Below are 20,500 nucleotides of genomic sequence, written 5' to 3' on the forward strand. Positions count from 1 at the left end.
AATTCTTCTAAAGCATTTATATTTATTCCCTGCCCCAGGAAAATAGATTCATGTATTTCACATGGATCTTCTGATCTCTTTAGTTTATACCCTCAATTTAAGCATTAAGCAGAGGTTATACCTATACTAGACAAATCTAGATCTGTTGAAACCAGTGATTCCCAACCTGTGGCCCAGGGACCATTGGTGGACCGTGAAGATATAGGAAGTGGACCCATAATAAATACCAACATAATAAGATTCTACAATGGGAAGAAATTTTATTTTTCTTTAGACCTTGAAAAAGAAGAAGAAAAAAAAAGGGAAAAATCTGCTCCCATTGAAAAGCAATGGTAGACCTCATAGATATCATTAAACTGTGGTGTGACTGCACCCTATAACAGTTGTTAAGTCTGTCTGTGGTATTGATATTGAGCTACTGGAAAGAGTGTGTGACTAAATATATTGGATCCATTGAAACACAGGTTCTTTTTTTATTTTTCTGAAAAGTAACAAAGGTTTCCAACTGACTGTGGATATACCTCATCTGCTGCTAAGAGTCTCTTATTTCCATTTTATTTTAGTAGACTACAAACCTGATCATTCTTGTTTAATGTGACATTTTCTGTTTTTTGGATTATGTTTTGATACTGCAATTCATGGAAATTAATTCCCACTGTTGTGATGTGATAACATAACAAAAGTTTTGGCTCGTATAGCCTTCTAGACTTGGAGTTTGTTTTATTTTGTGAGTAGCTAGCACTCCTCAGATTACGTATTCCTGTCCCTCCTGTGGTTTTGTGCCCGTCTATGCATATGGGATTTTGCCTGCCCGTATTTGGACAGTTTGCTATGCATGAAACTGATTCTCTGCATTCTCATCTGCTCTTGTATCCAGTTGTTGTCTTGCATTTTAGGTCCAACTCCACTGACTCGCACCTAAAATAAGGAGTGCTATAGTGTAGTGGTGAGGCGGAACTCGCACCTAAAATAAGGAGTGCTATAGTGTAGTGGTGAGGCGGAACTCGCACCTAAAATAAGGAGTGCTATAGTGTAGTGGTGAGGCGGAACTTTCAAACTGTGGCAGAAAATGCATTTCTGACTTGCAGGCCAAGCCAGTGGTTTTCAAACTATAGTGAACATTTTAAAGCACACCTGCATTTATAGTGTAATAAAAGATCGAAATGCTGCCGTTTTTTTAATAGGCCTATTTGTAGCAAATAAACACATTTGTAACAAATACAAAGAAATGCACCTATCCAAATTTGGGATGCCCAGGTTGAAAGTCATTAAATCTATATTTTTAGGGTATAGTACTCTAGATACGTGTGTAGTTTTATATATTTTACAACAATAAAGTGTGGTTGTCAGAAAATCCCAAAGCTTAATAACATCTCTGCAGCTCTGTGGCTCGATGCACCGTTTGGAATGCACTGGTCTAAGTCTATTGGTGTTGTCGGGAAGACAGGGTCAGACATCCTGTGTTAGTGGGAATTAAGGGGTGTAGGGATGGATCATGTCTTGAAGATACATGCCCACAATCATTGGGGTCAGTTCTCTTCTATTCTGTGATCATTATGATGACCTATACGGTTAGATTCTGACCTCTATGGCCATCGGGTCCCCAGATTTAACTCAGAGAAGTGCATTCCCGGTCTGCTGCTGGCCAGGAACACGCTTCTGTGTTCAATTATGCACAGGCTGCCAAAATAAATCTAATTTAAATAAAAACAGTTTTTTTAACAGTGGAATGTCATTTTAACACCTCATTTTTATTAAAGACAATAGGAACAACTTCAATTTGCGATACGACCTTGGAAGGTCACAAATACCTTCATTACTCCCAATACCTTCACATAGCCCGAGTGAAGGTATTGACCGAGTCTGAGACCAAGACCCAGACCCAAGCTACATTGATAGGTGAGGTCACAGTCTCACATATAGGGCTGACCCTTGACCTTCCTCTGATTGGTTCAAAGCCATAAAACGCTGTGAACACCTGGGGATCCAGTATATACCCCTTGCATAGCTCTGTGAATGTGTTGATTCCACAGTGAAGTTTAAATTATTTGTCCATTATAGATGATGTCATCCTCTCATATTATTCCCACCAAGTTATTTCTTGACAGTTTTTGCAGAAGTCGTGAAAATAGCATAGCTTGTAGATTCATTGTTTTCGCTAGGAATACACGTGTCTATCTTGAGATTGACTTTCCTATTCGTTTTCCTTAGGCACAGAACATTTGAAAAACACTGCTCTAGGCTATCAGAGGGGACATGTGGCGTGCACTTTTAAATGTCAACAAGATAAAGACAAATACATGTTGATATTTAGTTTAAGCCAGCTTCTCAAATTTAAATCCTCGTCACTGAATGCCACAATCCCCACATTACACAGAATGCGTTTGAAATGCAGATTTTCCTCCAGTGTCTGAAAGGTACATAAACTGTTTCAAATGGCCTCCGTCCTTCTAATGAGTGCTCTGCAGAGCATGTGTGTGATGGCTTGGCACCTTGGCTCTCCCATGTGGTGAGACCTTTTCAGAGATACACTTCTAATTAGCATTTAGCACGCCCGACCTGCCATCATGGCACAATGGTATTCTCTCTAGTCGGCCTGTGGTGGTGGTGGGGTCCATGATATTTGCCTACTCGGGCTATATTGAACCGGCCTCTGTGTTTGCCTTCTGCAGTCATGTGTAGAGAGACGGGGTGGAACCCTTGTATGTCCAAAACCATCAGGAAATGGGGAAAAAAGAACATACGTTCCAATGTATTCAATATGATAATTATTATTTAGTCACAAGCCCTTGTTAATACTTTTCATTGGTTTAATATTTATAAATCCTATAATTTTCATTTTATTCCCCACAAACTTGACTCGGGAACGATGCAAGTTGGAAATGCATGCTTCACCCAGTTATGCAATATAGCCGTTGTAGACCCACTGTTGCACACATCTGTCTGCCTGGATCTATATGCCTAATAATATATATGGGCATATGCCACTCCCTCTGGGCAGTGATGAGCACGCCACACCCCATCGGTCAGGTGGGTCTGGAGATGCATGAAGACTCAAAGCTTGAAGTAGTCGGTGCAACCATACTTATAATTTCCCATAATTGCACCTTTCTTGTTTATAGTAGGATTAGGGTCAGGGGTAGCAAAAATAGCCAATCTCCAAGTTCACAATGTGTTACGAAGTGATGCTTTGTGTGAGATTTGACTATTTTTGCTACTTTTGCGCAGCACTCTAGTAGGACATTGATTTTTGAGGGGGGGGAGTAAAAATGTAAATATACATGGAGATACAAGGTTTCTGCCCAACAGCAACGATACTTGGCATCTAGGGCAGCAGGTTCTGTGGGTGGGTCAGGCCTGCAGACACGGACTGGGGACTGGGGTGGAACAGTGGCGTTGTTGACATTCACACACAGCTAAGAGCTAAAGGTTGGCGAAAGGCAGACTGTGGACCAGTTGTTTGCTTGAGGGCACTCAAGTCTCTTGGCAAGAAGAGTCACACGTTCTGGGCTGAATATCAAGCAGTTGTCCTTGTTTTTTAGAAATGTCTGTTTAGTTGAGTGAGCTGATCATGGCAAGGTGAACAATGACATGTTTCCATTTCCATGCAAAGCAGTGCAAATAGGGATGAAACATGTTGGGGCCCATAAGGTGACACCTCTGCATGGCAACACGTTCTATCCAAGATGACAATGGTCAGAGTCAGGCAAAGATCTGGCCACCAGTTGGTCAGTCCACACAGGACTGTTAATCCTGGTGTCCCTTATGTTGGGGCATGTCATTATAGGTGGGAGGGGAAAAAAATAAAAATAAAATAAAATAAATCTTCAGTTTCAATTTCAAATTGAACAAATCTACAAGCTCACTAAACAAAATACATACATACATGGATGCACCTGGGACGTATCCTCAGTGATGTATCCCAAGGTCATCGGGGTTTCGGGTCTCGCAACATCATACCCCTCACTCAGGTGACCCAGCCGGGGTGATCAAGTCCCGACTTACGTCCCAGTGGCTACCCATTAGGGAAAAACCAGGGCCATACAATCCGTTCCTCCTGAACTACTCTGCCGGGACTGGGAGGTACCATTCTGGTGCGTGGAAGGACTAGGCTCTGTGGGTTGACTCCTGTCCGGGCCCCTCCTACGTCTCACCAGGTCCACTCCTGCTCTCACCAGGTCAGGCCCTGTGCGTTGCACCAGACTCCCAGCACCAGGCACTTTATTCAGGAATGGTGGATTCTCGAGCCGCAACAGTTCCGCAGGCTCCACCTTGCCCTTGGTGGTGCCGCAGGCTCCGCTTGAGGCTTGAATGGCCCTCCTAAAGGCCTCACCATGGGTTTGTTGGGCTTCTTCCTCACGGAAGACACAGGCTGGGGCGCCAACCCATACTGCTCCCGGGTGCCGTCTAATTTCCGGCTGCCACCCGTCTCTCCGGTGGTCACCAGACTATTCCTGGTTGTCACGTAGTCTATTCCTATGAGTCACTATAAATAGAATAACTAAACAAAATACATACATACATGGATGCACCTGGGACGTATCCTCAGTGATGTATCCCAAGGTCATCGGGGTTTCGGGTCTCGCAACATCATACCCCTCACTCAGGTGACCCAGCCGGGGTGATCAAGTCCCGACTTACGTCCCAGTGGCTACCCTCGATCAGTCCCATTAGGGAAAAACCAGGGCCATACAATCCGTTCCTCCTGAACTACTCTGCCGGGACTGGGAGGTACCATTCTGGTGCGTGGAAGGACTAGGCTCTGTGGGTTACAACATGTAACCCACAGAAAAAAATCTCACAACATGTTGTGAGATTTTGGATCTGCTATTTGTGAACATACTGGAATAGTCAGGAAATGGAATGGGCTTTATGCTGAAATACTCGATGGAAGCAATTTTACTTAATGGAACAGAAAAACCCTGAATGCAGTTATTTGGTTCACATGCAGTTACTATGGCGTCCATTGCAACAAGTAGCACCCTTCAATTTATTAATCTTTTACAATAGGAATTTGGCTTTTTCTTCTTATTTCTTTTCCTCAACTATGTTGACTAAGCACTAAGCAGCTGTGAAATATCCCAACTATCCTTCCTAAATCACCATGATCCATTCCCTTCTGTCACATTAGTATCAACAACAGCAGGTGACCAATTAAAGAGTTATATAAATGGAAATAAAAACGAAACTTCTGTCTTTGTTGTCTCAAGTCAACCTAAGAGACAAAGGAAGATCAGTATAGTTTCAAACTATTTTTTACCCAAGGCACACTAAAATATGAATATTAATCTTCTATTTTTTGCTATATTTGTGGATGCTTTTTAGTATGCATTTGTATTGGGAAATATGTGCGCGATTGTCCCGGACCCCCTGTTGAAGACCCATGGTTTTAAATTATATTGACAGCCTTTACCACGGTTTATGACAAAGATGTCACTTATAGTGTTATTTCTCCTGAAGTTCATATAGTAGTCTAGTCCAAATGGATCGTCTTTTAACCCGTCCTGTTGTATGAAATGCATTAGAATGACATGTACATTAACTGGGCCTCAATTATCAAACATGTCGCAAAGTTAATTAGTCTTTCCAGGGATTGGGCAAAGCATTTTGCTCAAATAATCGTTTTCATTTGAAATTAGTCAGGACTTAGACTTTGCAATGTGAGTTAAATGCTTCATAGTTAGATTGAGGATTTGACTCCATATTATGAGTGTCATTCAGTGTTGTTGAAGTGCCTGCCTATGTGGCTTGGTTTTCACATTGATGCTAATCACTGTTCACAAGAGCCTCAGATGAGCTTGCCAGTCAAATACTCAAACATGACTTTTATCCCTGTGCAGCTGGGACTCTGCACACATTGGTTAAATGTCATGTCGGCAAATGATTGATCTAATCTAAAATGCATTCTGATGCTCTGAATCAAGATGAGCCAGGAGGGGCGCAATAGCAAATTAAACAAGGCAATGTTTGGGGGATCCAACGCATTTAAACTCAAAGTGGTTGTTTACTCGTATGCTAAACAGGTTTGATGTAGTCAATGGTGTCTATGTTCATTTGAGCATTCTTCATATAACACAACCAGCTTGCCACGTAGGATGGAATGCTGGCCTGTTATTACGCGATTAGAATCTAGTATTGTGCAATGCTTCTCCAAAGCAAGATATGAACTAAACCTGTGCAGTTCCTTGAACTAATCCAGTGGGCTGGCTGTCTTTGCCTTTAAATAAAGGGTATCCATTTGGTTAAATAAAATCAAAGCAGCAAATGCATAGTCATCTAAGCCTCTTTTCCCATGCTCCTGAAAAGTGTACTTGTTGGATTAATGAAGCGAGTGCAGAACTGCGTGTCTGCTAGATGAGCTGCACTGTCAGTCTAGCACATATGGCACCGTCTCATTAAATGCAAGCAAACACTAACCAAAATCCCCCAGGAACGCAGGAGCTTCTGAAATATTTTGATGGAAAAACAACACAGCACATACAAAATGAAAATGAAAGTATAAAATACAGCACTGGTTCTCAAACATTTTCAAGTGAAGGACCCCCAAATTGATATATGCCTTTGGCCACGGACTCTATAAGATAAGATTTAAAATGATTCCCGATGATTCAAGATTGTTCAAGATTTGTCCAAATTACGCTCCCAAAATTATCCTCACAAAGCGGTGCGATGGGACCCGTTGTGAGCTTTTAGATTGGCTATTTTTGATTAGCCAATGTAAGCTATATAATAGGGTTAAACTGAAGCTACGTATATTAATTGCTTTAGCTGGGGACCCCCTCAAGGACCCCTTGGGGTCCCCAGGAACCCATCTTGAGAACCACTGAAAGGCATGTCATAATAGACAAACATTCAGGGAAAAAGGAGGGGTCAAATACTGGACCTGGACAACAAAGTATATAGGTTTAAGTGGTCAAATAATGAAACTATAATTGCATGTACTACAAAAGTAGTTCCAACAGTCTTGTTCTGCAGTAAGTGGACAATTTTTTAAACTTTTTATTCAAGTATGCTCATTACTTGCGCGCACTCACGTGTGTGTGTGTGTGTGTGTGTGTGTGTGTGTGTGTGTGTGTGTGTGTGTGTGTGTGTGTGTGTGTGTGTGTGTGTGTGTGTGTGTGTGTGTGTGTGTGTGTGTGTTTGTGTGTTTAGTGTGACTATGACAACACACAAAAAGTACACACATCTTCACTGTTAATGGTCCAAATGTACACTGTAGCAGCCTGTTCCTTGAGACAAATATGCAAAGTGGATTTGGGGGCTCTTGGGGGATTTGGTCAAAAGCTATTCAATAGGTAATTCCGAAAGCAGTCAAGTATGAGTCCAGTGCGAGGTTGTTGGGGTGTTGGTGTGTGTGTGTGTGTGTGTGTGTGTGTGTGTGTGTGTGTGTGTGTGTGTGTGTGTGTGTGTGTGTGTGTGTGTGTGTGTGTGTGTGTGTGTGTGTGTGTGTGTGTGTGTACATATGTACGTGCGTGTGATGGGGGGTGCACCTAATCAGCGTACTGGGGGCTTGGGACCTTCAGACTTAGCTAAAGAAAATGCCAGATAGAGAAGAAGCTTAAGACTTAACTTTTTTTTCTTCTCTCTCTCTCTTCGCTCAAGTGACTTTAAAAGCATTCTGCCAGGGCTTCCTGTGTACTTAACCAAATGGATTTGGTTCCATTAGTACACTCTCTGAGTTAAATTAAGGAGGATTTTACACTATATAGGTCCCATTGATTTAAAAAAAATCACACCCGTGTGAAATGAGGGGCGCTAAAATGGTAAATGGTGCATTTATAGCGCCTTTATCCAACACATAGATTGTGCATTACATTCACCCATTCACACACACATTCATACACTGATGGCAGCGGAAACCATGCAAGGCACCAACCAGCACATCGGGAGCAATTAGGGTTCAGTGTCTTGCTCAAGGACACTTCGACACTAACTCTGGGGGAGCCCGGGTTCGAACTGGCAACCTTACGGTTACCATCCAGCCACTCTACCCCACTCTACCCCTGAGCCACCGCCGCTGTTGTCATCGTACATCAATTTATGTTAGCGGACATTTGACATTGCTTGCTATACATAAGGTGCATAAGGTCCCTTATTGGCCAAGCGCTCCCACCAACATGTGATTGGTTAGCTGATTTACTCGTACATTATATGACATAAGTTTTCCCTTCAATGTCAATGGCGTTTAATGTTTTGATGTTTAATTTACGTCATATTGAGCCCCATTGTCCCCGCCGCCTGGGGCAGCGGCTGTCCACCTCTGAACAGCGTTCAGCGGGTCAATGGAGACCCAATTGGTCTCCGGTTCCAACTCTGATGTTGCGGATTTACCCCTTTACCCCCCTGGGGTTTAAGAGGTTAAAAATCACACCCGTGTGAAGTGAGGGGCGCTCTTATCATCGTAAATCGTCATACATCATCTCATTCCGGCCAATCAATTTGCGCCCAAACCTTCGTCATCAATGTTTGTGTTACGCAATGTTTGTGTTCAAAATTGTCCATTCATTGTCAATGGCATTTAAAGTTTGTATTGGGAAATAAATTGGGTTACATAGCCTACACTTAGGAGCTGGACATAGGAGGGGCTATCGCCCCTCAAACCTCACACTTGTGTGAAGTGAGGGGCGCCTTTTATCATCCGCCACATGACATCATGCTTAAAGCAAACAGAAAAAGGCCATTTGGCTGCCGCATGGCGTCACTGGGTGGGCATTCAGATTGTTGGTGGGCCTGTTGATTTTTGGGGGCTTGCTGACTTTTGGGGGAGCATGACTAAGACAAACAAAGGTTGAGAATTAATGGCATATAGCCATAGATAAAGAAGAAGCCTTTTTGTGTTTCTCTGATCTGCTCAAGTGACTTTTAGCCCTGTGCCAGGGCTCCTTGTGTAGTAGTAGTGGATGAAGCTCATAGAATGGTGTTCAATGAAACCTTGATTGTGGGTAGTGGCAAAAACAGCCTTCACTGTTTTGTAAGGGACTGTCAGTCAAGTGTGCATATAGGGCTCCAACCCCCGGAGCATTGCTTTGCTCCTCAGTGCATATCTTTTGTCATACAACAAAACAGTGAAGAAATAGTCGAGCTACGAGCTCAAAACTATAGTGAGCTTGCAGATTGGCTATTTTAGTAACTTTTGAAATGTTTGACATTTTAAAAAGATTTTTTCCTTTTACAAATCTTGGATTAATTCGCCTAGGGATATTCCCATAATGGGGGTGCCCGTTGTTGAAAGTGATAAACAGCAAATAGAGAGACATTGAGATGTTTAAAGCTACTCCATCAACACCTCCAAGTTAGAGAAGGATTTAAGTATTTCATCCATTATTTCATTCGGATCGTGACTATAAAAAGAAGACAAAAAACAACCAAAATAAAGCTGAAGTGTGAAGGACTCACTCGGTGCCATGCTGGGACAATCAGCGATACAAGCAGTGGAATGGGGAGTTTGGCAGTGGTGCAGGGAGGCATCCATCGGACCATCTCACACAGATTATTGTCATTACACCATGGACTCCACGTAGCCTGCAAATGTCACTGGCCCCTGAATTACATGCTCTGTGCTGATGCTGAAAGGCTATAATGTTGGCTTTGTGCTTCCCCTCCATCCAAACACTTCAGGATTTGGAGAAGATTGAGGGCTTTACAACGGAGATGGCAGAGGACCAGTGTCACAGTTGTGGTGCACGCACGCACGCACGCACGCACGCAGGATTTATAGGAGTTGAGGCCCCTGGACTAGAGTAATTTTTGAGCCCCCCGGGCCCTTACGGCCATGCAGGTGACAAAATCACCCTAATACAATTAAATATACAATAACTAAACTCAAGTCTCACCTGAATTGGCGCTTTGCTAAATCCCACCCCAAAAAGCGATTGTCCAATTCCAATCCAAATAGTTTAGCAACTGTTGCTATGCAGATCAAGCTTTCGCAACCTCATAGCTGTGAATGTTATTTTGCATGGCTGTGGTGTTGAACATATACACAGCTTAAAGTCGAGAAAGTTACACGACTGACCCACTCAGGTGATGGCAATAATACTAATGACCGTAGTCTTACTGTGCAACATGAAAACTCCTGTTGGGTGGTCGTTAAAAGTTATTTCCTCGTATTTCTAGTTTATTTAAATAATGTCCAGTGCATAGCATACTGCAGGCCTGGTTGACTAGATTTAGAAGACATTTTGAAGCTCTTGCTACTGAAATGATCGATTATTTATATGGAGAAATCCCGTCATTTAACATGCATCTCTATGGGTGTAAGCACATATAGGATTCCATGCGCGGACAAAATGCCGCTCGTGGCCGGCGTCTATTCCGGGTTTTTAGACAGCTGTCTAAAAACCAGGAAGAGACTCCGGCCACGAGCGGCTTTTGGCATCTTCGTGACGCTCAGGGGTGCCTGTGCTGTATGGGGGAGGACAGCTTGACCTGTCTCCTTGCTGCTAACGTGCCTATTGGACAAAGACAGGTTGGGGAGGGACTTAGCGAAGGGCTAATTGGATTGCAATACTAACCCTTTCTTCCTTCAATCGGAGGCCCTTGGGCTGCAGCCCACCCTATATAGCCCAGTGGTAAATCCAGCCCTGCACACGCACACGCACACGCACACACACACACAGACACGCACGCACACACGCACGCACGCACGCACACACGCACGCACGCACGCACGCACACACACACACGTATAACAGCGGGAGGAGGATTCGGGCGAAGGCTCTACACGTCCTCCTGGTGGGGGCTCTTCACTCAGGTGAGCCAGTAGGATTCAAAAGCGGCAAAAAGTGAAAAAATATTACGAAAATAATCAAATTAATAATGTAGTGTAATGTTCTGGACTGGTGCTAAGCCCCTGATCTCTGATGGCCCTATTCAACATGCTCCTAAAGGGGGTATCCCTTTAATAAACATAATAAACATGAAACCGGAATAATTCCATGAGCTTTTCATGGCGTTATAGGATGAGTAACATTTATCCATCCAGAACGTGGGCTCGCTAAGTGTGTTGTTGTGTTCCACCAGAGGGGAGCTGAAGTCATGTTCCACAGCTCTAAAAATACCCCGCGCATTTTCATTTATTTATCCACAGGCAGCTGCTTTTCCTCAAGGCAAAGAACCTGGCAAGAGAGGACGACACTGGCTCCATGCGTATTTTATGCTCAGTCGCAAACAGAAGACCTGGAAGCTCACAGCATGCCCATTTGCGGCGTGCTGTGAGCTTGAAGATCTGCTGTTTTCTGTGGGCTGTGACGTGCTGTGAGCTTGAAGATCTGCTGTTTTCTGTGGGCTGTGACGTGCTGTGAGCTTGAAGATCTGCTGTTTTCTGTGGGCTTGGTTCTCATCTTCCATTCTGCTCCCCCCCCTCCGGAAGATGCTGTTGCAGGGTGCCTGGGGATGGATGCAAACACAATACTGTACACGCACGCACGCACGCACGCACGCACGCACGCACGCACGCACGCACACAAACGGTTGCAGGAGGCCTATGGATAGACACACACAGCGAGCCTATACCCACAAGTAGGCCTATACACACAAGTATATTGTATAATTTGAGAAATAAACAATGGTTCCACTTCTTCGTTTCATGGGTAGGCTCATTTATTTTTTATATTAGGCTTGATTTAGACTATACTTTGTACGCTGTTGTCGCACACCCAAAATAGCTATCTATTTGACAGCAACAAAAATGGCAAATAGTGGTAATGTGGTGCGTGGGTTTGTGCGCTTGTGGGCGAGTGAATCATAATTTGGATGATTTCGCATATACAGTATGCACATGTATGAGCTCAGAGCTTCAGGTTTACTTTGAATGCAGATTTCCTGTCACGTGAATGTCGGCAGAACAAGTGTATAGAGCGTTTATTTAAGTACAGCATGTGTCTGTGAATGCATTAAACTTCCCACGACCTGTTAACCGCAGCAGTCCCAGGGCAGTGTTCGGAGGTGCAGCCTATATGAAACACATTTAGCATGGTTGCTTATTGACGTGTGTGAAGCTTCAGGCTGCGGCTACATGTTTACTCCCGGTGGGAGATAACGTTACTTCCAGTCAGTGGTGGAAGAAGTACTCACATTTCTTACTTAAGTAAAAGTATCAATACCTGCAGTGTAGAAGTACTCGGATACTCCGAAGCCTGGAATACAAAAGTTACTTGAGTAAAAGTACAAAAGTATTGGCGTGAAAATTACCAAAAAGTACTCGGAAGTACTCATTATGAAGAATGTCCCATTTCCCAAGTTTTCAAATGTATAAAACTAATAATCTTTTGAAATAGCAGGTGTACAGGCTTGATCTACTTGTAGTAATTTATTTAATCTACAAATCTACAAAGTAACTAATAACTAGATGTCAATAATTGTAGTGGAGTAATGAGTATACAATACTTGCCCCTGAGGTGTAGTGGTGTAAAAGCATTCATTTTATTTGTATTATTATAGAAATACTCAGGTAGTAAAAGTCCCTCAAAATTGTAGTAGGGCTACAGTTACAGTAGTATTGAAGTACAGTACAGTACAGTACAGTACAGTACAGTACAGTACAGTACAGTACAGTACAGTACAGTAGACTATACTCCACCTCTGGTTGCTTCTGTGAGAGTACTGAGAGTAGCAGATAACTGCATCTTCCCTACCATATTTTGACACTGTTGAGAGAAGTATTGATGTGGGATAATCATTGCAATTAGCGCAGTGTGGTTAATTTGCATTAATAACCACCATGATTAGTCCGATTGGACTCGCTGTCTCTGAAGACTGGACCGTGTACTATGTAGTATAGGGTCATGTTTGTGTCGTGACATTCATTTCATCAAAAGCAACTGATGGTCCTTATTTCTGGAAACCATAACCCTGGCCATGTCATGTAGGCCTAGGCAAAACAAAGAAAAAATAAACATTTTCCATTTAGTTATATTTACAAATACAGCAAAAATAGACAATATACAAGCTCACAACGCACTGCAATGCGACGCGTTGTGATCTTATATATTTTGGTAATTTTCGTTCATCAAAGTATATAGGGCTTAACTGCTTAACCTTTGTGGAATTGTTCATGCCAATTGGTAATGCAGTGTTAATGTCAGAGAAACAAAATAATCAAACATCAACACACCTAGATTTCACAGCAGGGATCAATAAATGTTCATTACATCTCATCTTATCTCATATTGTATAGTACAGTGTACAGTGTGTAGAATGAAGATTATGGAGCCCTTGTGGTGACCCTGTTACGTTGGAGTGCTTGGGGCGTTCTCCTGGGTGCCAAAACACTGTGATATTGCACTAGAGGACTGTGAAAAAGAAAGCTAACAGTAATCAATAAGCACACTCTTCACCATCCCCTGTCCAATTACACAAGCCTGTGGTGGAGTGTTTGTGTCAGCGATTCCTCAACAGCTTCCTATATGACTCAGTTCAGCATGTGTGCGTGTCACTGCCTGGTCTTCACCTCATGAGGTGTACAGCTACTAACCGCAAAGGGTCTATACTAGTGTGTGTGTGTGTGTGTGTCTCTGTCTGTCTGTCTGTCTGTCTGTCTGTCTGTCTGTCTGTCTGTCTGTGTGTGTGTGTGTGTGTGTGTGTGTGTGTGTGTGTGTGTGTGTGTGTGTGTGTGTGTGTGTGTGTGTGTGTGTGTGTGTGTGTGTGTGTGTGTGTGTGTGTGTGTGTGTGTGTGTGTGTAGGGAAGGGAGAAGAGTCTAGGACGTATGGAGCGTTGTCCATGGTGTTTTAGAGAAGAAGGAAGAGTCTAGGACGTGTGGAGTGTTGTCCAGGGTGTTTTAGAGAAGAAAGAAGAGTCTAGGACGTGTGGAGCGTTGTCCAAGGTGTTTTAGGGAAGGGTGAAGGACGTGTGGAGTGTGGTCCAGGGTGTTTTAAGGCTCGGACATCATTCCTGTGTTAGCTGCATGATGAACAGTGAACTGGAGAGGCGGAACAACACAGATGTTAATTCTCTCGCTCCTGTCTGTGTGTGCGTGTGTGTGTGTGTGTGTGTGCGTGCGTGTGTGTGTGTGTGTGTGTGTGTGCGTGCGTGCGTGCGTGCGTGCGTGCGTGCGTGCGTGCGTGCGTGCGTGCGTGCGTGCGTGCGTGCGACCGTGCGTGCGTGTGACATTGCCAATTGTATTGATTGATTGATTGATTGAAATATGTATTAACAGTTCAATATAACTCAATACAAAGACTGTTAACTGTGAGTGGACGACCCAATTAAGCATTACACTTGTTTACAAGAGGGTCCACCCTGTTCAATTCATCAAAACATTTAGAGACGTACAAATAGACACTTATAGTCAAAGAACAGAACAGGAATTCATCATAAGGGAGGTAAAAAGGGAAAATAAACATATACAGTGAGGGGAAAAAGGGGTGGGCGGTGGGGGGGATTCAGATTTTACGGAGGCCAGTTTCGAATTGCAGCCGTCCGTAGGTGCCCTTTGAGAGCGGTTTTGAAGGAGTCAAGGGATTCGTCTTAATGACTGTTGGTAGGGCGTTCCACATTTTGGTGGCATAGGAGCGAAAATAATTTAGTCCCTTGTTTTTGCCGAATCTGGGTTGTACATGGTTCGTTGCACTTCCTCTGGTGTTGTGGGTGTGGACTTCGTTAACATTAAGGAAGTATCTAGACAGGTATCTTGGTGGTGTATCGAATCTTGTGGACCAGACCCATTGCAAGATGCTGTACTCTGTCGTCGACCCTAAGCCATTCCAGCCTGTCAAAGTGGGCAGGGGTGAGGTGGGATCGGGGGGTGAGGCCAAGTAGGAGCCGACCAGTTTGTTTTGGGAAGTCTGGAGCCTAGTTTTATGGGCCTTTGAGGTGCTGTGGTACCAGGAGGTGCATGCATAGTCAAAGAAACCTTGTACGAGGGCTCCTGTTAAGGTCTTAACCTCTTAAGGTCTAAGGTGTTTTTGTTGACCAGTGAGGAGATCCTGTAAAGGAATCTTGTTCTTTGGTTGACTTTTTTGATTACGTTGGTGGCCATTTTATCACCTGAAAGATTAGCCTCCAGGATGGAACCTATAGGTAGGTAATTTCATCTTTACGTGTGATAACATTGAATTTGTCACCCACTCTAACCAAGAAGCCATTTGCCTTGTAGCTCTCATGTGTGGGAGTCTAAACATATAGATGCATTGCATGAACATACAGTATGCATATGCATGCATGGGCATGCCGTGTGCATTTTGTTGTGCACATTAGAAGATCCCTAGAGATGAAGAGCCATATTTGCAGCAGTTGCTTAACTCAGTCAGCCTCTCTGGCTGTTTTAGAGTGGTGCTATAGCCATTATCACGTGACTTCGATCGTGAGTAGGCCTATGTCTGTCTGTGTGTGTGTGTCTCTGTGTATGAGCATGGATGAGCACGGAAGTACCACGCCAATACCGCTGGATGGCACTGTCGAGCAGCGTCTCACACACACACACACACACACACACACACACACACACACACACACACACACACATGAGGCCAGGGAGTACGGCGGTACAGTACAGTACAGTACAGTACAGTACAGTACAGTACAGTACAGTACAGTACAGTACAGTACAGTACAGTACAGTACAACACCACTCACTTCAGACGGGTCTGTATTTGTCATGAGCGCGAGTGGAACGTCCATGCACGGCCAGTGAGAACGGTTGCATTAATAGAGCACTCCCACTACCCATAATAATAATAATAATAGCTTGAATTTATATAGCGCCTTTCATGAACCCAAGGACGCTTTACAAAATTACCAACAACAATCAAAGACTATATGCCATAAACCTGAGAAAATAAGTGTCTTTTCAAGGCAGCCTTAAAAGAGTCCAGTGTTGGAGCATGGCGAATCTCTATTGGAAGAGAGTTCCACAGGGTGGGGGCTGCCACACTGAACGCTCTGTCCCCGAAGGTTCGCTTGACTGCCTTGGGGACAGAGAGGAGGTCCATGTTTGTGGACCGCAGGTTCCGTGTCACAGGAGGTTTATGGAGGAGGGCTGAGAGGTACTGTGGAGCCAGGGCATTTTGACATTTGTAGGTGAGAAGTAGGAGTTTATAATTGATACGAAACTTGACAGGAAGCCAATGCAGTTGTTTGAGGGTGGGGGTGATGTGCTGCCAAGGCTTGGTGCGGGTGAGAACTCTGGCAGCTGAGTTCTGGACATACTGCAGCCTGTCCAGGTACTTGTTTGGGACCCCAAACAGGACTCCATTGCAGTAGTCCAGGCGGGAGGTAACAAATGCATGGATGAGGGTCTCGGCCACGGAGTCGGAGAGTGAAGGGCGGAGTCTGGAGATGTTCTTAAGGTGGTAAAATGCTGATTTGGTTATGGATTTGATATGTGACTGGTAGGAGAGGGTTGAATCCAGAATGATGCCCAGGTTGCGGACTTCCAGAGATGGACTTATGGAACTGCCATCAACCTGAAGCAGGAAAGGTCCAATTTTATGGAGCAGTGCCTTGGGAGACACGACCATGAGCTCTGTCTTTGAACTGTTTAGTTTGAGAAGGTTAGTGGTCATCCAGGATTTTATTTCAGTGAGGCAGTTGACAAGGGTCTGAGGGGGGAGCTGAGCGGAAGGTGAGGTGCTGAGATACAGTTGGGTATCATCAGCATAGCAATGAAAGCTCAGACAATGGTGGCGAATAATCTGACCCAGGGGGAGCATGTAAATGGTGAACAGTAATGGGCCAAGTACGGAACCTTGTGGTACACCGTGGTTGACTGGGGCTGGGTGAGATCTGGAGGAGTTGATGGTGACAAACTGTTGTCTGTTGGAGAGATATGACTGGAACCAGGAGAGAGCTATGTCCGTGAGGCCAAGGCAGGTGGTGAGGCGGTCGAGGAGGATGGAGTGGGAGACTGTATCAAAGGCTGCGGAGAGATCCAAAAGAACCACAATGCTGACGAGGCCAGAATCAGCAGCAACGAGAAGGTCATTGGTGATCTTTAATAGGGCAGTCTCCGTGCTGTGGTGAGTTCTGTAAGCGGATTGGAGTGGTTCATAAAGCCTATGGTTGGACATGTGTTGTTGTATTTGGGCGGCAACTACTCTTTCCAAGATTTTACTCAGGAAAGGAAGGTTGGAAATCGGCCGGTAGTTGCTCAGCTCCTCAGGGTCCAACCCAGTCTTCTTGAGGATCGGGGTAATTGAGGCGATTTTGAGGCTGCAGGGTACTGTGCCAGTTTGCAGTGAGGAGTTGACAATGTCCATGATGAAAGGGCAGAGGGTGGGTAGGCACGTCTTCACTAGTGCTGTGGGCATGGGGTCCAGAGAACAGGTGGAGGAGTTAGCCTTAATGACCAGCTCAGTGACCCTAGGAGCATCCACAGCAGTGAAGGAAGAGAAGCGGCACGTTGTAATGCAGTCAGCCACTGGGGCAGCGTCCTGCGGCCGGGGTGCATGTGGAGTGGAGGAGGCAGGTGCCACGAGCTGTTGATGGATGGAGTCCACTTTAGCTTGGAAGAAGTCCAAGAACCTGGAGCAGAGGTCAGGGGCACCTGAAGAGTCCGGGACACTGAGGGGACGTAGTAGGCGGTTGATGGTGGAGAACAACATTCTAGGGTTGTTCTGCTGAGAGCCAATAAGAGTGGAATAATATTGGGTCTTAGTCCGAGAGAGGGCATCCTTGTAGGCATCTACATGGTCTTTGTAGGCCAGACGATGGACAGTGAGGCCAGTTCGTTTGTAGAGCCTCTCCAGCTGCCGACCAGTGGCCTTCAAGGTGCGGAGTTCAGGAGTGTACCAGGGGGCCGGACGGTTGAAGGAAACGGTCCGGGTAATTAGGGGGGCCAGGAAGTCAAGGCTGATGGATATGGCAGCGTTGAAGTGAGTTACCAGGCCATCCACCATGGTGTTGGGAGGAGCCGGCTATCTGGGATCATGGGGTATTATTTAAAAAAAAATGAAATCACCATATGCAAATCATAGATCATTTTATCAGGTGTGACTCTGTGTCGTTTATGATATTGAGTTACATTTGATAACGTCTGTTTGGAGTTTGGAGACAAAAAAATGTGGATAAATTAGTACTTTTTCCACATTTTTTCTGGAACACAGTTCAGTTCAGAATGATGCAATCTAAGATTTCCCAATACAAAGAATAATGCCGTGACACAGGGGGATAGTGCCCTGTAGCGGCAGTGACGTCAGACTTCGGCACTCTATTTACATAGTGGAAAATAATTAGCTGTATGCTTATGCCTGCACACCTGGTGGGTTCCTTATGTTAATAAGTCTAACCCTTTATTAACTTTCCATCTGCTTTCCAAATGTTTTCCCAGTTAATTGGTGCAGGAAGGAATACTCCGGTGTCAGTGGGCCCCATAGACACTATATGACCAGCCATTGAACATGCAGATCAGTAATTGGCCTGTTGGGCTACTTTGATACATTCCAATTATTTCGCGGAAATACAAGACCTTTATCTGCCAATTAGTTAACAGTGTCTGAAGTTCATTGGCTGCTAGTTGTAAATGTGGCATTCTGCCATTTATAAAGTATTGGTATGTTCATAAGGCCATTTATCTATACTGTACTTATCTTGAACACATTTATTCAAAGGAGCACCTCACCCAATTTTTAACCTTTGTATAATTGGTCCCAAATCTATCTATCTATCTATCTATCTATCTATCTATCTATCTATCTATCTATCTATCTATCTATCTATCTATCTATCTATCTATCTATCTATCTATCTATAAGATGGTACTATTTCTGTCTACGTAAGGAAATAAATCAGACCCGTCTGAACTGAGTGGTGCTGTGTGTGTGTGTGTGTGTGTGTGTGTGCGTGCGTGCGTGCGTGCGTGCGTGCGTGCGTGCGTGCGTGCATGTTTTTCCCTTATGTAGACAGAAATGCTACCACATTACAGAGAGCATTTGGGACCAATAATACAAAGAAAAGGTTAAATAGTTGAAACAGGCACCCATCAGCGCACAGACAAATATATTAAAACACATTAGAGGATCAAGTGCAATTAACACAATATATGCCAAACCTGGGATTTCTCTGGTTTATTGCTTAATGATTTAAAAACAAATAGTGAGGCCAGGACAAGACTGGCGAGCCGCAACATTTTGGACCAGCTGTAGGCGCCTGAGATATGACTGCTCATATCTGTACAGGGAATTACAGTATTTGAGTCTCTAATCAGTGCAGATGGTGTCTTATACGTACAGTATAAGTTTATTCTCAAGACCACCAAGTACCATTTCTGTGCCTCAGAGGAGGGCTGTGGGCAGTTCAGAAACCTGCCTACAGTACCAATGACATTACATTCAAGCAATATTTCATATTTAAATATTGCAATAACAATGGCTTTCCCGTCTTAGAGAAAGGCTTCAGCTGACATAGCTTGGGATCCCCACTGATCCCCACGCACAACCATTTTACAATGAGCATCCGTGAGGACCAATAATATAAAGATAAGGCTGGAAATGCGTTGGAAAAGGGATGCTTTTATTCTATTCAACGAAAGGTTGTGTTGACTGCCGACAGCTAAATCTTCTAATGGGAGCATGGGTATTATTACCATGAAACTTAGAAACTATGAACCATCAGGGACGTGCACACATACAGTATAGACATCAAAGGGGGCTTCAGCCCCTGCCCTTTTACCCGTCTGTATTGCCCTTTCCAGACCACGAATGCAGCATTTATTTACCATGGTGAAAGAAATGCAAATGCTACTGTGGTATCGTGTCATCTCGGAGGAGCAGGAGAAAGGAATAAAGGAAAAACGTGTGATGGTAATCTCATGACATCCGTATTTATTTGGTAAACACAAATAGTCAGGTCGTTACAAAACAGCGTATAAAAAGGTACACGCAGTGGTCTGTCTCTATCAGCCTCCCGTCCAAAATGAGACTAATCGATACAGCCCTGAATGAAGCCGTTGCAAGACATTATATACACACACAAGAATTGCTTTCCCCAGAAGTCCCACCCCTCACTGGGCGTGAACACTTCCTGACTTTTAACCAATGAGGTCTGAGCCAAGCGGGCGTTCTAGACAAAGGGCATGTCTCATCTTCATTTGGTAAACTTTTAACAGAGTTAACTTTGAAATAAACCACAATAATGAATTAAAGATATATAATAAAACTATATTCCTGAAATACCCTATGTTAAGAGTACATTTTAGATTAGTACTAAATGCACTCTAATAGTTTAGTAACCAGTCTATGTATTAGTTTCCTAGCGTTTATCTTTATTCTATAATGACAGAAGAGTGTTTTAAGACATTTTAAGCAAGTAAATATTGAAACCTTAACTCAGTTTAAGAAAGACAAAAGTCTCTCTCTCTCCCAAATTGTCACTGGAGAATTCTAGATTCACACCACAGGAGACCAAGCTTCAAAGGGGTTCAGAACAAAAGGATTTGCATTCTACCCTCGTAAGGTGTTGCTAGCTCAGACATTGACAATAGCCCCTTGGTCCCGCTCGTTGAAGTGTAACCATACTTTACTTATGGTAATGAAATCTGAGTCGTCCAGTCTACTGAAATCTCCA

This window comes from Electrona antarctica (assembly GCF_951216825.1).
Source record: "Electrona antarctica genome assembly, chromosome: 9".
Taxonomy (NCBI): domain Eukaryota; kingdom Metazoa; phylum Chordata; class Actinopteri; order Myctophiformes; family Myctophidae; genus Electrona; species Electrona antarctica.